Source organism: Corvus kubaryi, unplaced genomic scaffold (assembly GCF_017639235.1).
Source record: "Corvus kubaryi isolate FWS band 111438036 unplaced genomic scaffold, C.kubaryi_AGA036_p1.0 69, whole genome shotgun sequence".
Classification (NCBI taxonomy): domain Eukaryota; kingdom Metazoa; phylum Chordata; class Aves; order Passeriformes; family Corvidae; genus Corvus; species Corvus kubaryi.
In genome coordinates this window covers 4661055-4673252 of record NW_024582057.1, presented here as the reverse complement: position 1 = coordinate 4673252, position 12198 = coordinate 4661055, and the positions used below count along the sequence as shown (strand labels likewise).

General features: G+C 43.2%; 1 long non-coding RNA gene across 6 annotated transcripts in view; it reads right to left on the bottom strand.

The window, feature by feature from the left end:
- Window positions 1-12198, bottom strand: part of LOC121674660 — a 52199-nt gene that overhangs the window by 20414 nt on the left and 19587 nt on the right. For all 6 annotated transcript variants that reach the window (XR_006019747.1, XR_006019746.1, XR_006019748.1 and 3 more), the window contains one exon: window positions 2612-2750. This is a non-coding gene — a long non-coding RNA (uncharacterized LOC121674660). The remainder of the gene's footprint in view (window positions 1-2611; window positions 2751-12198) is intronic.

The following is a 12198-nucleotide window of genomic DNA, read 5'->3' as shown; positions in this document are numbered from 1 at the left end:
TCTGGCTTACATCTTTGAGGATGAGACCACTGTCTTAGGTCTAGACACTGGACTGCTGATTCTGTTACTGACTTTAGATGAAAACAAGCTACTTTAAAGTACTTCAAATTGATTATTAAGTAATTTTATGTGGAATGTCCGTGGGTGGATAAGCATACAGCAACAAGGGTGTAACAGCCCGTAATGCATTGATTTGATGTTCATGTTTTGTTCCAGGAATGTTTAAAAAAAAAAAGGTGGTGTTGCCATTTATATTTGTTTGTACATTTCTCCTCTTTATACTGAACAGACTATTCAAAATGTTAGGAGGTAACTGGTGATTTTCAGATATTCCATGAGATCTAAGGAAACCATGCTAGCTGAAAGATGGCAAGGCTTTACATTCCTATGGTTCAGTCATGGAAACAAAACTTAGAGTTCTAAGATGAGTCAATTATCTAGGCATGCTTAGTTTTCTTTGGTAATTGCAGGCTTGTTTTCCCCAATAAGGTCAAATGTTAAGGCTTGTTTGGTTTTGTGGCTGTGCTCTTTAGTGTATTTGAAATCCATTACCATGCGTGAGGCATTTGTGCTGGAAACAGGCCAGCTGAAGGCTGTTTGTAAAGTCAAATGCCCCCAGCATTTCCTCTTTTTGTTGAGTTTAGGCAGTTACAACATCCTTTTGGGCTTCAGAAGTTCCATTTGCAGGTTATTCAGGTCTAAAGTGTTTTGGTGTTGGTACCTAAACACCCCAGAGTTGGATTCCTCCTTCTGAGAAGGACAGCATTTGACACAGGTGACAGTTCCATGTTGTATAATGAGTAATAAGCTCTTGGTTGAAATCACTGACCCCTAGGAGCCGTTCGCCACCCCGTCATCTTCCTGCTCCAGAGGCAGACATGGAAGTGAGTTCAGAGCCCACTTGTTGGCACAGGACTCATCCCCATTGTAGCCCCTCTTTCATGAAGGGCTTTTCACGGAGTGCCTGTGGAAGGCAGGAGTGATCCCTGGACGTAAACATGCAGTGAGAGACACAGTGTGGAGGGAGCATCACTGAGAACATCCACCCACCTCCCAGGAGCACAGGGACAAGGTGCACCAATAGGGATTTTGCTCAGTGCTGGGCCTCACACAGGTGCAAATTTTTAAAAAGGAGTTTGTCATCGTTGCAGGGCGGTTAGAATAGATGACCTTTAAAAGATCCCTTCCAGCTCAAACATGATTCTATGAACAGCACCTACCCAGACCTGAGACACCTGAGTAGAAAGCCATCATCTTGACACTTAGCCTTTCCCATCCCTTATGATCAAAGCAGATCAAGTCAAAATGAAGAATTAAAAGGCATCTTTTGACAAAAATTTTTGACAAATCAGAAGGAATTTTGACAAGAAGCCAAAATTCCCTGTTTGAACAGAAAATTACTACAGCTTCTGATTCTGGTAATCCTCAAACATTCCCCAGCGAGCAGCTGCCCTTCTGGCACCCAGCTCTTCTGCACAGGATCTAACAAGGTAGTATCTTTCAGGAATACTATGTCCAGAGTGACCGTATCCTTTGTAACCCAATCACAAGGGCTTCATCCTGAACACGAGCATGAGGAGGAGGAGGAGATGGTGATGCCCATTTCTTGTACACTCAGCTACCGACACTGCAGTGGTGGCAGTCTCTGCCACTCAGCCCAAGAGGTGCCAGGGAAGGTTCAGTCACCATCCTCTAGTGCTGCACCAGCTCCCTCCTCATCAGCCAGAGACTACACAACAAGGGAGGCAATGTCCCTCAGCTCCCTGGGTGAGAGGTCACCTCCATTAGTTACACCTCCTTCCCAGGAGGCTGCTCCAAGCTCCTGTGCTCTGGCCAGGCACTTGCTGGCAGAAACAAGGCCAGGAGAGAAGAGAGAGGGAAAGATAAACCAAGCTGCAAGACAGAGCAAGCCAGGGAGAGCACGGCATTGTAACCAGGCTGTTGGGCTGTTTGGGCACGGGAAGGCAGCTCTTGTATTTCAGACCTGTTACCCAGTGTTAGGTGTGTCCCTGGTTTGCAAAAACAGTCTAGGTGCCAGAACAGAAGCAAATGTTGAAACAGTGCCTCTTTGCAAAACAGAAGTCATGTTTTCATCTGGACACCAGACAGTTTTGCTCCACCAAAAAATCAAGTGGGTGGTGCAGAAATCATTTTTGGCACTTATGGGTTTAAATTTTGTTTCCCTCTTTGTTTATTCCCATACCTATAATGATCCATGATGCTTTTCTTATTTACAGTGTTTCAGAGCAAGAGCTCACACAGCTAATGCTGATTAATTCTGCTGGACTGGGCAACTGGCTCCCCTGTGGATATCCTGTTTTCCTGTGAATCATAACTCCTTGAGACATCCTCCAACTTGATCAAAGATCCCGAATGTATTAGATATGAAGACATCAGACAGCTCAAACAGATTAGAAAAGACACACACAAAGAAATGTGTCCCAGCTTCTCCCTCCTGTCCTGTAGAAAACTGGCATGGTGAACACAAACCTAAGCACTTGTCATAAAAAGTAGGACAAAAAGAAGAAAATGGAGAGAGACTTTGGGAATGTAGTTTACCCAGAGACTTCTGCAAATTGTCCTTTCTAAGTATTTGCACTTTTGTACTTACTTAGTTCTCCCTTGCAGTTGGGAACTCCTCAGGCTAGATCCTCATCTGATGAAAAATGACATCTGTGAGCTTCAGCAAGACCTGCACCAACTGCATCAGTGGAGGACTTGGGACTACCCCTTTAAGCACTGAGCCTTGCCTACAAACACAAAAATTAAAGGAACATGAAAACCTGTGGTCTGTTTTCTCAAGTTTATGTAGTCTGTTGCATCCTCCATGGTTTTATTCAATTTTCCATTTAGCTACATGAACAACTGAAAGGGTCCTGTACCAGTGAAATGTCAAAACCTGAGGTCATGAGGTCAAACTAGGTTATCTTAATAGTCTCTTCTCCCCTTGCAATCTTTGCACACAGGTTTTATCTGATGAAAGAGTTAAAGTCTTTATTTCAGCAACGTTTGATCTTGAAGATTACACAAATAATTAGTCTTTTAAGCTTCTGAGCTTTTTTTAAAATAGAATTTTAAACTGTCCTTTTAATGGACGCCTTTTAATCCTTATGTTTAAGAGTAAGAGCCATGCTTGATCTACGACGACAGACAATGTGTTTGGATAGTCAGAAGGCCATTTTTATGGGAACATTTAAACAATACATTGTGTTTTTTCAGGAAGCTCTTCCTCTAATCAGTGGAATGAGCTGACTGAGGGACCAGAGGACAGTCCTTTTGCTGTCATTAAGCTGATGTAAAAGGAAGATGGGATGTGCTGCTCTTATATCTTAGACTGAACTGTGCCAGGTTTATTTTTAGTCCTGGACTTCTAATTCTTCTAGTATCCTTCTGCACTTGGAGGGCAAAATAAACCCTTTTAACCTTAGGCACTGTGAATACTCACTTGAAGGCAGAAAGAACATCCATCAGGAATACACTCTGCAAACACTCAGCAAAATCATTAGATCTGCATATTCTTAATCAATGATTAAATTTGCAAAAAATGATTAAATTGGCAAAATAAAGGGTGATGGTTTTTATCCAGACTATAGTTTGTCCAAGTCCCTGGGTGGGATTCAGCTGTTTGTGTTTTCTTTGAGGAAAAATGTCCTCAGGGTCTGGTACTGAGTTGTTCTTTGCCTCCAAAAAAAAACCTCCATTGTGGGAGCATCAGCATATAGCAGGGTTGTGAGAGGCATGTGAATTGAGCCCAAAGTTTGCCCCTTAATGCAGCTTGGGCAGCCGTCAGGGCCACTGCAACCATGCAGCAGAGGTGGGACTGGGTTTGAAGGAACAATGGCCAAATGACATGAAAAATATTAACCTTCAGCATAGAAACAGAAACCTCACTGCCCATTCCTGAGGACAAATGGATAATCTTTTTTATTTTCAGTATCAGTGGAATTTCTGTTGTTTTTGTGACCTTCCCCTTTTAATTGGACCAGTGTATGTAATACACATGTACTTAGAAATGCACTGGAAATAATGATGGATGGCATAGTTTTCCAGCATTTGAAAGAGGAGGGGGGCAATTGCTGGTATGTCCAATCTGGAAAGCAGTAGGAATACCACAGCATATGCTTGAAACTTTGCTGAGCATGTAGGTCATTATACCAGATGCTTCACCTCCCCCAGATTCCTCCCTGTCAGTTCATCCAGGGCAGTGATGAGGGAGCTAGGGACTGCTGGCTTTTTACCCAGTGTTATCTTGTTCCTCAAAAGGGTTCAGACTCTCGCTTCCTCCTACAAGGGACTACTTACTTAGCACATCTTATGTTCTGGATGTGCATGGTAATGCAATCTTGTCAGCCCCATCTAATCAGACAATGACTTGGGTTGGAAGGGACTTTAAAGATCATCTAATTCCAACCCCCTCTGCCATGTGCAGGGTTGCCCCTCCTTATGAAATACTGACCAGACAGTAAAGCTGTCAGAATAATGATCATGCCAAACCACCACTTCCCAGGGGGGTAAGGGGAGCTGGAAGCTGCATGTGTCTCACTAGCAATTACACAGCACAAAAAAGAGAGCTGTCTGAGAAGGGCGTGGAATTTAGTGCTTTGGAGGGTGATGTGAAATACTTTTCAAATATTTGTTTAGGCCAGAAAGTTAAGACAAAGAAGACAAAGCCTGGCCTCAGCATTGTCACAAGCAGTCTCCTGCTGCCTTCAGGAGGGCCAGGATTTCACTCATGGATTTTTAAGGCTGGCGCAGAGACAGTACCTTACAACAGAGCATGGGCATTTCTGGCACAATGGGGATTGCTGTTACTGACACCGGAAAGTGATTTTCTTTTCTTTTGTTTTTTTTTTAACCTGGCATTGCTCCTTCAAGCAAATTAAAGTCTGATACATTCGCATTTCTATGTGTCATTAACCCAGACACCTACTGCAGGGCCTAAAGCTTGTGGCTGCTGGAGAGACTAAATCCTACTAATGCGCTTTTCCTAATGCACTGAGGGAATCTGAAGTCTCTTCTTTTGAAGCTGACTTGCTATTTTGACTAATTGCTTCTGGTAACTGTTAATAGCATTTTGCAAAGGCACTTCATCTGCTGACGGCAGATTGATGTAAGGAAGGGACACAGTTCACATTTCCAAAGGGAGCATCGGGAAACCCATTACCAGCTTCATTAATCTGTTAATAATAAAATTAAAGTACAAATAAAATGTGACAAATTGAGTTCTGTTGTGAAAGTCACTTTAACAGGAGGCTCTGAATAAAGGTCAAAACAGACTCTGATTTCTGCCGGGTTCTAATAGTGGAATCAGAGGAGAGCATTGTAGAAACACTGTAATTAATCTGGCAATGCTATAATTGTCCCCAAATGATACAGAGTTTGAGGAGTGATTTTTTTTCCTTTTTCCTTGAGAACATTTACAAAACCTGGAATATAAAGCTCTGTCACACAACATTTAAGTGCTAATCCAATTTCACAGGAAGCTTTCAACCATGTAGGTATGGTAGATAGGCTTACTCTCACTGCCTGCCTTCTTGTGGCTGCTACCTCAGTCAAAACTCCAGTTTACCCAGCACAGGGGTAAAAGAGAGAAGAAAAGCTCTGCAGGTGTAGATTGTCTAACATCTGTCAAAGAAATAAGCCAGACATTGGAAAGAGGCTTTGCCAGAGTCAATAAGTCAGATCAGACACCACTTTTCTGGCAAGGATGGGATTGGCTTACCAATCTTGTTTAAAATGGTTTTACTTTTAGGGTTATCCCCCAAACCTATTGGTACCCCCTGCATCAGCCTCCGTAGCCACATTCTAGGTTAGCAGTTTTGTTTCTGCAGTATTATCTGAAGATCCTAGCAGGAGGATTATTTAGGAGTAGAGTCTAGATTAAGATATCCTGCTGAGACTGATTCCAGTCTCTCCAAGGCACAGTGTGAATGGGTTCTGTAGAAAAATATCAATTTATCTAAGTTCTTCTTATTACTGTTGAGCAATTGCCCCAAAAGCAGTCAATCACAGAGCATAATTTGGGCACACAGCTGCAGTGAATGGAGGGCTTCCTGCAGCCTGGCAGAGCAGCCTGTGCTCCCTGTTCAGGGAGCACCTGAACCAAAGGCACGCTATTAAGAACCCAGCCAGGCAAGCAAATACATAAACATGTTAATGTGAAGTGTTTGAGAAGAATGGCTCATTAAGTCAGGCAGGATAATGATACAGAAAACTAATGGCTCTATTTTAAAAATCGGCAGGAGGAAAAGTAGAATGCTGTCCCTTTTTTTTATGCAAGCCAAAAGGAGTCTGTAGAACCTCCTCTTCTCCAGTCATTTCAGGGATAATCCAGACACTGAAGAGACCAGATTCCCAGTTTGAGAAGCACCATATAGTGTCAGCTATGCCAAAAAAGAAGCAAGGGGAGGGTGAGGATAAAGAATGAGGGAAAGAGAGCACCATTGTTACATGATCTCATAGAAGATGTGAACAGCATGGTGAGGAATTGCCCCAAAATTGATGAGGTTGAGGGCTTGGGTAAGGCAAGAAGCCTGAAGCAGATACCTGTCAGTGTGAAAACACTTAAAGATTGGAAATGGGATATAAACTGGGCTTAGTGGTGAGAAATTTGTGTAGATTGTGAGAGGAGCTCTTAAGCAGAGAGGCAGACTATGGAAAGGAGAGAAGGCAGCAAGATAACTGCTGGCTCTGGATGGACAAATTTTTCATTGGCACAGTGGTCTCTCAGAGGAAAGGAGTAGGACAGAGGCTGACATGAGCAGATTTTTCTGCCACAATGTGTAGCAAGTATTATTCTTGTGCTCTGACTTCAGCTGCTTGCTTTACACTAAGTTTCACATTTAATATCTATTTGTGATAAATATCAAGTCAGATCTCTAATTCTTGTGGTAGTGATTTGAGCACGAGAAGTGGAGCTATCAATCTGCTTTGGTTTGGGTTCACAGAGAGCTAAGTTGTCTCTGCATGGGAGAAGATTTTGGGAAAAGCAATGATGGGCGGGCCCAGGATTGCTGCTGCTTTGGGAGGTGGCAATAGCCTGATTTTCTTTGTCAAGGACTCTGTCCAGCTAAGAGAGTACTATTTCCTACCTCCTTGTTCCCATTTTCCATCAATTTTCCTATGCTTTCGAAGTGGGTCTTTCTCACACACTCAGTGTTTTTATAAGGCAAGGAAGACAAGTTCTGCCTGGTATCTCTCTTTCCACCTGCTTTTCTCTCTTCTGTCCAGCAGAAATTTGTGCATTCTTGAGCCAGTGTGAGTCTGACAGATATGGCCATAACAACTGTGAAAGAACATCCCCAGGTCTGTTTGATACCCACCAAATTCCTGAGTCTTCCTCGAAGCCTTTGCTAACCGCATCTGCTGCACCACAAGGAAGGGGCTTTGTATTGCTATTGGTTATGTATGGGATCTTGCAGCTGCCTGCTGTAAAAGCAATCATGCCCCAGGCTTTTCTTTTTGAATAATATATGTTTCTCTCATAATTGCTTTCCCTTTCTCCTTCCCCAAGAGTTCTGCCTTGTAAAAAATTAGAGAGAACAACCCTATGAAGAGAATTACTATCAAATAAGGAAGACCTAATGCCTGAATGCCCAAACACAGCTCCACTAGTCCAGTCAGTACAGTATAACTCTGGGATCAGCATTTGCTCTGAGTTAATCCAACTCTGTAATTTAATTATTCAAAGGCACTATTATTATGGCAAAAACATGGCCTTGGTAGCAGAGCACCGGAGCCTCAGCTGAGGTAAACATCTATGTGCCGATCTGTTGTGCCAGGGTCACCTGTAGGAACAACCATCACAAAAATTCTCATACAGTCTAAAAGGCTGCTGTCTCTCCTTCAAGAGGCTCTATTTAAGCTCTCCAGGGCTTCTAACACTAAAATAAAATGGTAGGTAGTAGAAGAGAAATCAGCTTGTAGCAACAAAATAGTAGCCTGCTCATGGAACAGCAGAGAGAAGTATAAGTGACAGCAGCTTGGAAAACCAAGCTATGAAAGCCCAAACAAGGGCTTTTTCTTTTTTGTTTTTGGTTTTGGTTTTTGGTTTGTTTTTTTTTTTTCCTGAGGGAGGGGAGGTGGAAAAAATTATTCAATCTGGCAAAGAATAAAGAAGCAACAAAGACCTGAAGGTAGAAGCTTAAGTGAAACATGTGAGTTGTTACAAAAATAGAAGGGAAATGAGAATACATAGCCAATATGAGAGCAGTTTAATATGGGATGTTCCCCATTCTTTTCTTATGTCAATATTTGGATAGCTTTCTCCATGGCTCAATCACAACTTCTAAGCTTGGCACAGAATTTATTGAATGAGCCTCTTTGGCTCCAGTTAAGCAAAAGATGGAGCAGAGAGTCCTAATGCTCCCCATGACTATAAAATTTATAGGCATATGAATTTATGGGAATGGAGTTTGCTTTTAAGATCCCAGTGTCTGGCTGGTTGCCTGGTGCAGGGGAAGGACTAATCTACCTGCAGGGATATGTGCTGGACACTGAGCCATGACTGCTCTCCAGGCACCCAGTGTCACCGATATCCTCAGCTGAGAGGCGGACCCAACTGAGTATTTTCAACACATTTTCTAGGGGATAGTTTCTATCCTAAAGTCCAAGACTGAAACCTGCCATGATTTATGTGCTTCACCCACTGCAATCAGTGTCATCAACTGGGGGAATGGTTCCACATCAATCACAAGCCATAAAATCAGGTGTACATCAAGTGCAAGGGGCAACTCGTTGCTACTAAACTAAAATTCAGCAACATCAGTGAGTGTTTGAAGTTTCAGGGCCCAGAAGGTTCAGAACAAATATAGACAAGAAAATACTATGCTGTTTTGTAGCCCTGGGCACTGTGGTCTCTTAATCAGTTTAAGAACATAGATTATACCTTGGTTGTGGAGGCGTAAGGAAAGATCTATTGTCAGAAAATATACTGACAACTGCTGGATGGGGTTTCGTCTTCCCCAGCGGAAGGTAGCACCTCCCAGGCTTGGCAGGGGCCCTGGTCAAGTTCCCCAGGCAGCAACACTGAGCTCTCAGCTGGGGCATAGGGACAGTCCTGCAAGGAAGGGACTGCCAGTGGCAGGCAGAGCCCTGAAATGCCTGTGTCCTTGTGCTTGGAAGAAAGAAGGTGTCATCAGTCAGGAGTGTAGCCAGAGGACAGGCTGCTTGGGTCAAGACCCTGGGGATCAGCAATGTTGGACATTTCAGAGCAGAGGAAATAAAACCCTCACGTGCTCAGGGGAGCAGGACTTTATAACTTGTCTCCTCTCTGCAACCAAGTTCACACCAGGGACAGATGTGTGTATTTATCTATAGGTCTCTGCCTCAGCTCTCTCCCTCTAAGGAGAAAAAAAGCCAGCAAGACCACCAGGTTAGCAAGTGGTGGCAGCCCGACCAGCAGGAAACACACAGCTGGGATACAGCTATCAAGTCTTCATCAGGACCATGAGACTCCCACTAGTGGGATCCTCTTTCTCCCTCCCTCCCCTCTCCTCTTACGCTTGCCAGTCTTAATTTCAATTTAGCTGTAAGAGTCTCTTTGCTTCTGACATTTCCTCATGTCTTCCCTAAGTAAACCAATGTTTATGGCATTAAATGTATTCACTGTGCCTTGGTATTAAGCAATTGCTTTTAAAAGATAATCTTCCCTTTTTGGTTATTACCCCTTTATTTTCACTGCTATTTTTCTTGGTGAGTTATATGTGGAAGAAATTACTGCTATTTTGTCTTGAGGTTTCCCTGAGGAATCTTGTAAAAATGAACAGTCCTTTTACTAAGCTTTCCTATACAGATTGAGCAGAAATAAAATGAGATAATTAAATGGCTCCTGAAAGAATCCAGTGCCTAAAACCCTGGGGAAAAAATAATGTTTCCAGCTACACCATTGTGAAAGCCTTAACTGAAGTGCAGTGTTTGTGTTCTGCAGAGGGTCTTATGGCATCATCCCCACCAGCAGCAGCTCCGAGTGCTTTCCAGGAATGCAGTTAAGTGACATAACTAAAAAGTGTCACCTGTTTGTTCTCGCAGCCTCTCCCCACTGGGAGAAACCCATGTGGTTGAGAGACTTGTTTTGGAAGTATATTACTTCTGTTTGAGTCACATTTTTATTCTTGTTTTTAGTATACTTGTTATCATCTGTATGTGTTAAAGAAGTTTAGTGGCACTCAGGGAATGAGTGTGTCTCCTGGCTGCCTGTTCTCCTGAGCACTTTGTTCTTCAGTAGGAGATTGAGAAAAAAATTAGCGTTAGGAAAGTTTTTCTCAAGTTTTAAATAAGAGGCTGAATTTCACGCTTGTGATACACATAATTTGTGCCTACAAATCAGCATGATGAATAATGTCTTGGCTTGTTTTGCTGTGCAAAAATATCCTCCATCCATGCAAAGTTATGGTTGCCACAGTCCCAAGCATGGTTGTGGCATGAAAACCCTGAAGTCCCTTTGTCTTTTTTACAAAGCCTGTGAGGTTTCCTCAACTTTGGAATTTGCCCTTCTAGTTGGATCAAACAGTCTGAAGCTGTTTAGTTTTCTGGCTCATCTGCTCCCCCCGTTACTTCTCAGGGAGTAAGAATTAATGGGCTCAGTCCTGTAAGACACTGATCTTTCTGGCACCAGTTCAGCAAACTACTTATGCAAGGGTTTAAATTTTAGCTGCCCAGGAGCTGCTGAGATTAATGGGACTGTACCAGGGACTACAGTGGGGTCATCTTCCCTGACCCCACGGCCTGACCTGCCGACATCCCTCTGGCTCCCACGCTGCTATAACTTGGGGGTGACCTCAGCACATGTTTGTTTATCCTGGAATTAAATGGGTATGTGGGGACTTTGCTGGATCTGCCTTACACTGCCCAGCTCTTAAGTTCAGATACCCACAGAGCAGTCACAAGGGGACAGCAGATGGGGTGGGATCGGCTCCATGATGTTGTCATGTGGCAGTCAGCTACCCTGGCCATGAACTCCTTCAGGCACCCAGGATATGGGTAACCTCTGGGGAGAGCACCCTCCTCCTCACTGTCCCACTACATTTTCTGAGGGTTTTTTGCATTCCAAAAGGTTTCATGGTGAAGTAGAGTCAACACTCAGGTTTGGGTACCCAGGTTTCTGGGGACCTGGACCTCAGTGGTTTCCTGCAGTGCCGTGTTGCAATGGTGAAAGAAGAGGCCACCATGTCAAGCAATGCTTGTGTATGAATAGGGGCTCTCAGTATTTCTTTGTTCCTTATAGAAAACACAACAACAAAATTCATCTGAGGCATGATCACTCACAAAACTTATGAACCTTCAGAAGCAGCCAAAATTGACCCATCCTTTTTTCTTGAGAGGGGCAGGGGAAGCAATCTCCACTGGTCCCAATTACTCTGTTCGCTAGAAAAAATATTTCCGTGTAATGACCTCAGTAGGGAGTGATCAGCTCCTTTTGTGTATTAAATGAAATCTCTGGGGGGACATTAGAGCCTGTAATTCATATTTCTCAGATGCAATTTAAGTCTTTCATCAAAAAACCTCATAATAACTGAGCACCGCGATACCCAGTAGATTCATTTTCATGTGGAGGATGAAAATAGCCAACAACATGTTAACAAATTCCATGGGGAGACTAATTGTAATGATATAAATAATGTAACGTGGGCATGAATTTGCAAATATGCTTCTTTATGGATTGCTGAGAACAAAAAGGCCCTTTTAAACATTTTCTTTATATTAGGATAGAGGTGGGGAAAACCTCCCTAGCCTGCTCATTAAGAATGGAGTACATGAGCAGTTTCCAAAGGTCAGAGCCCAGAAATGATGCATTTCTATATCTTACTCAGAAAAAATTCCATGTGCCAGGAAGGCTGCTTGAATAAGTTTTCATCACTTCTACTGCATTAAATTGACTGAGGAAAAGAGAGGTCTGCATGAGTAACAGCTTTCACTTAGGGATAACTGCAGAGAACTGCAGAGAAGAACATCACTTCCTGTGCAAAGAACTGATCCTGGATCAAACATCATGTTTTGAGGAACACGTGTATCATTTCCAAGGTTTGGGGTCTTTTCCAAGAATTGCCAGTGAGTGCAGGACAGCCCAAAGCCTCAAGATGCTTCCTCCACCTGCATCCTGTGAGAGCACTGCTATGATAGAAAACGTCAGCACAAACGGACCTTAGACACGATTTAGCCCCTGGAGTGGGCAGGCATTTTCTGATGGGAAAAGCAGCA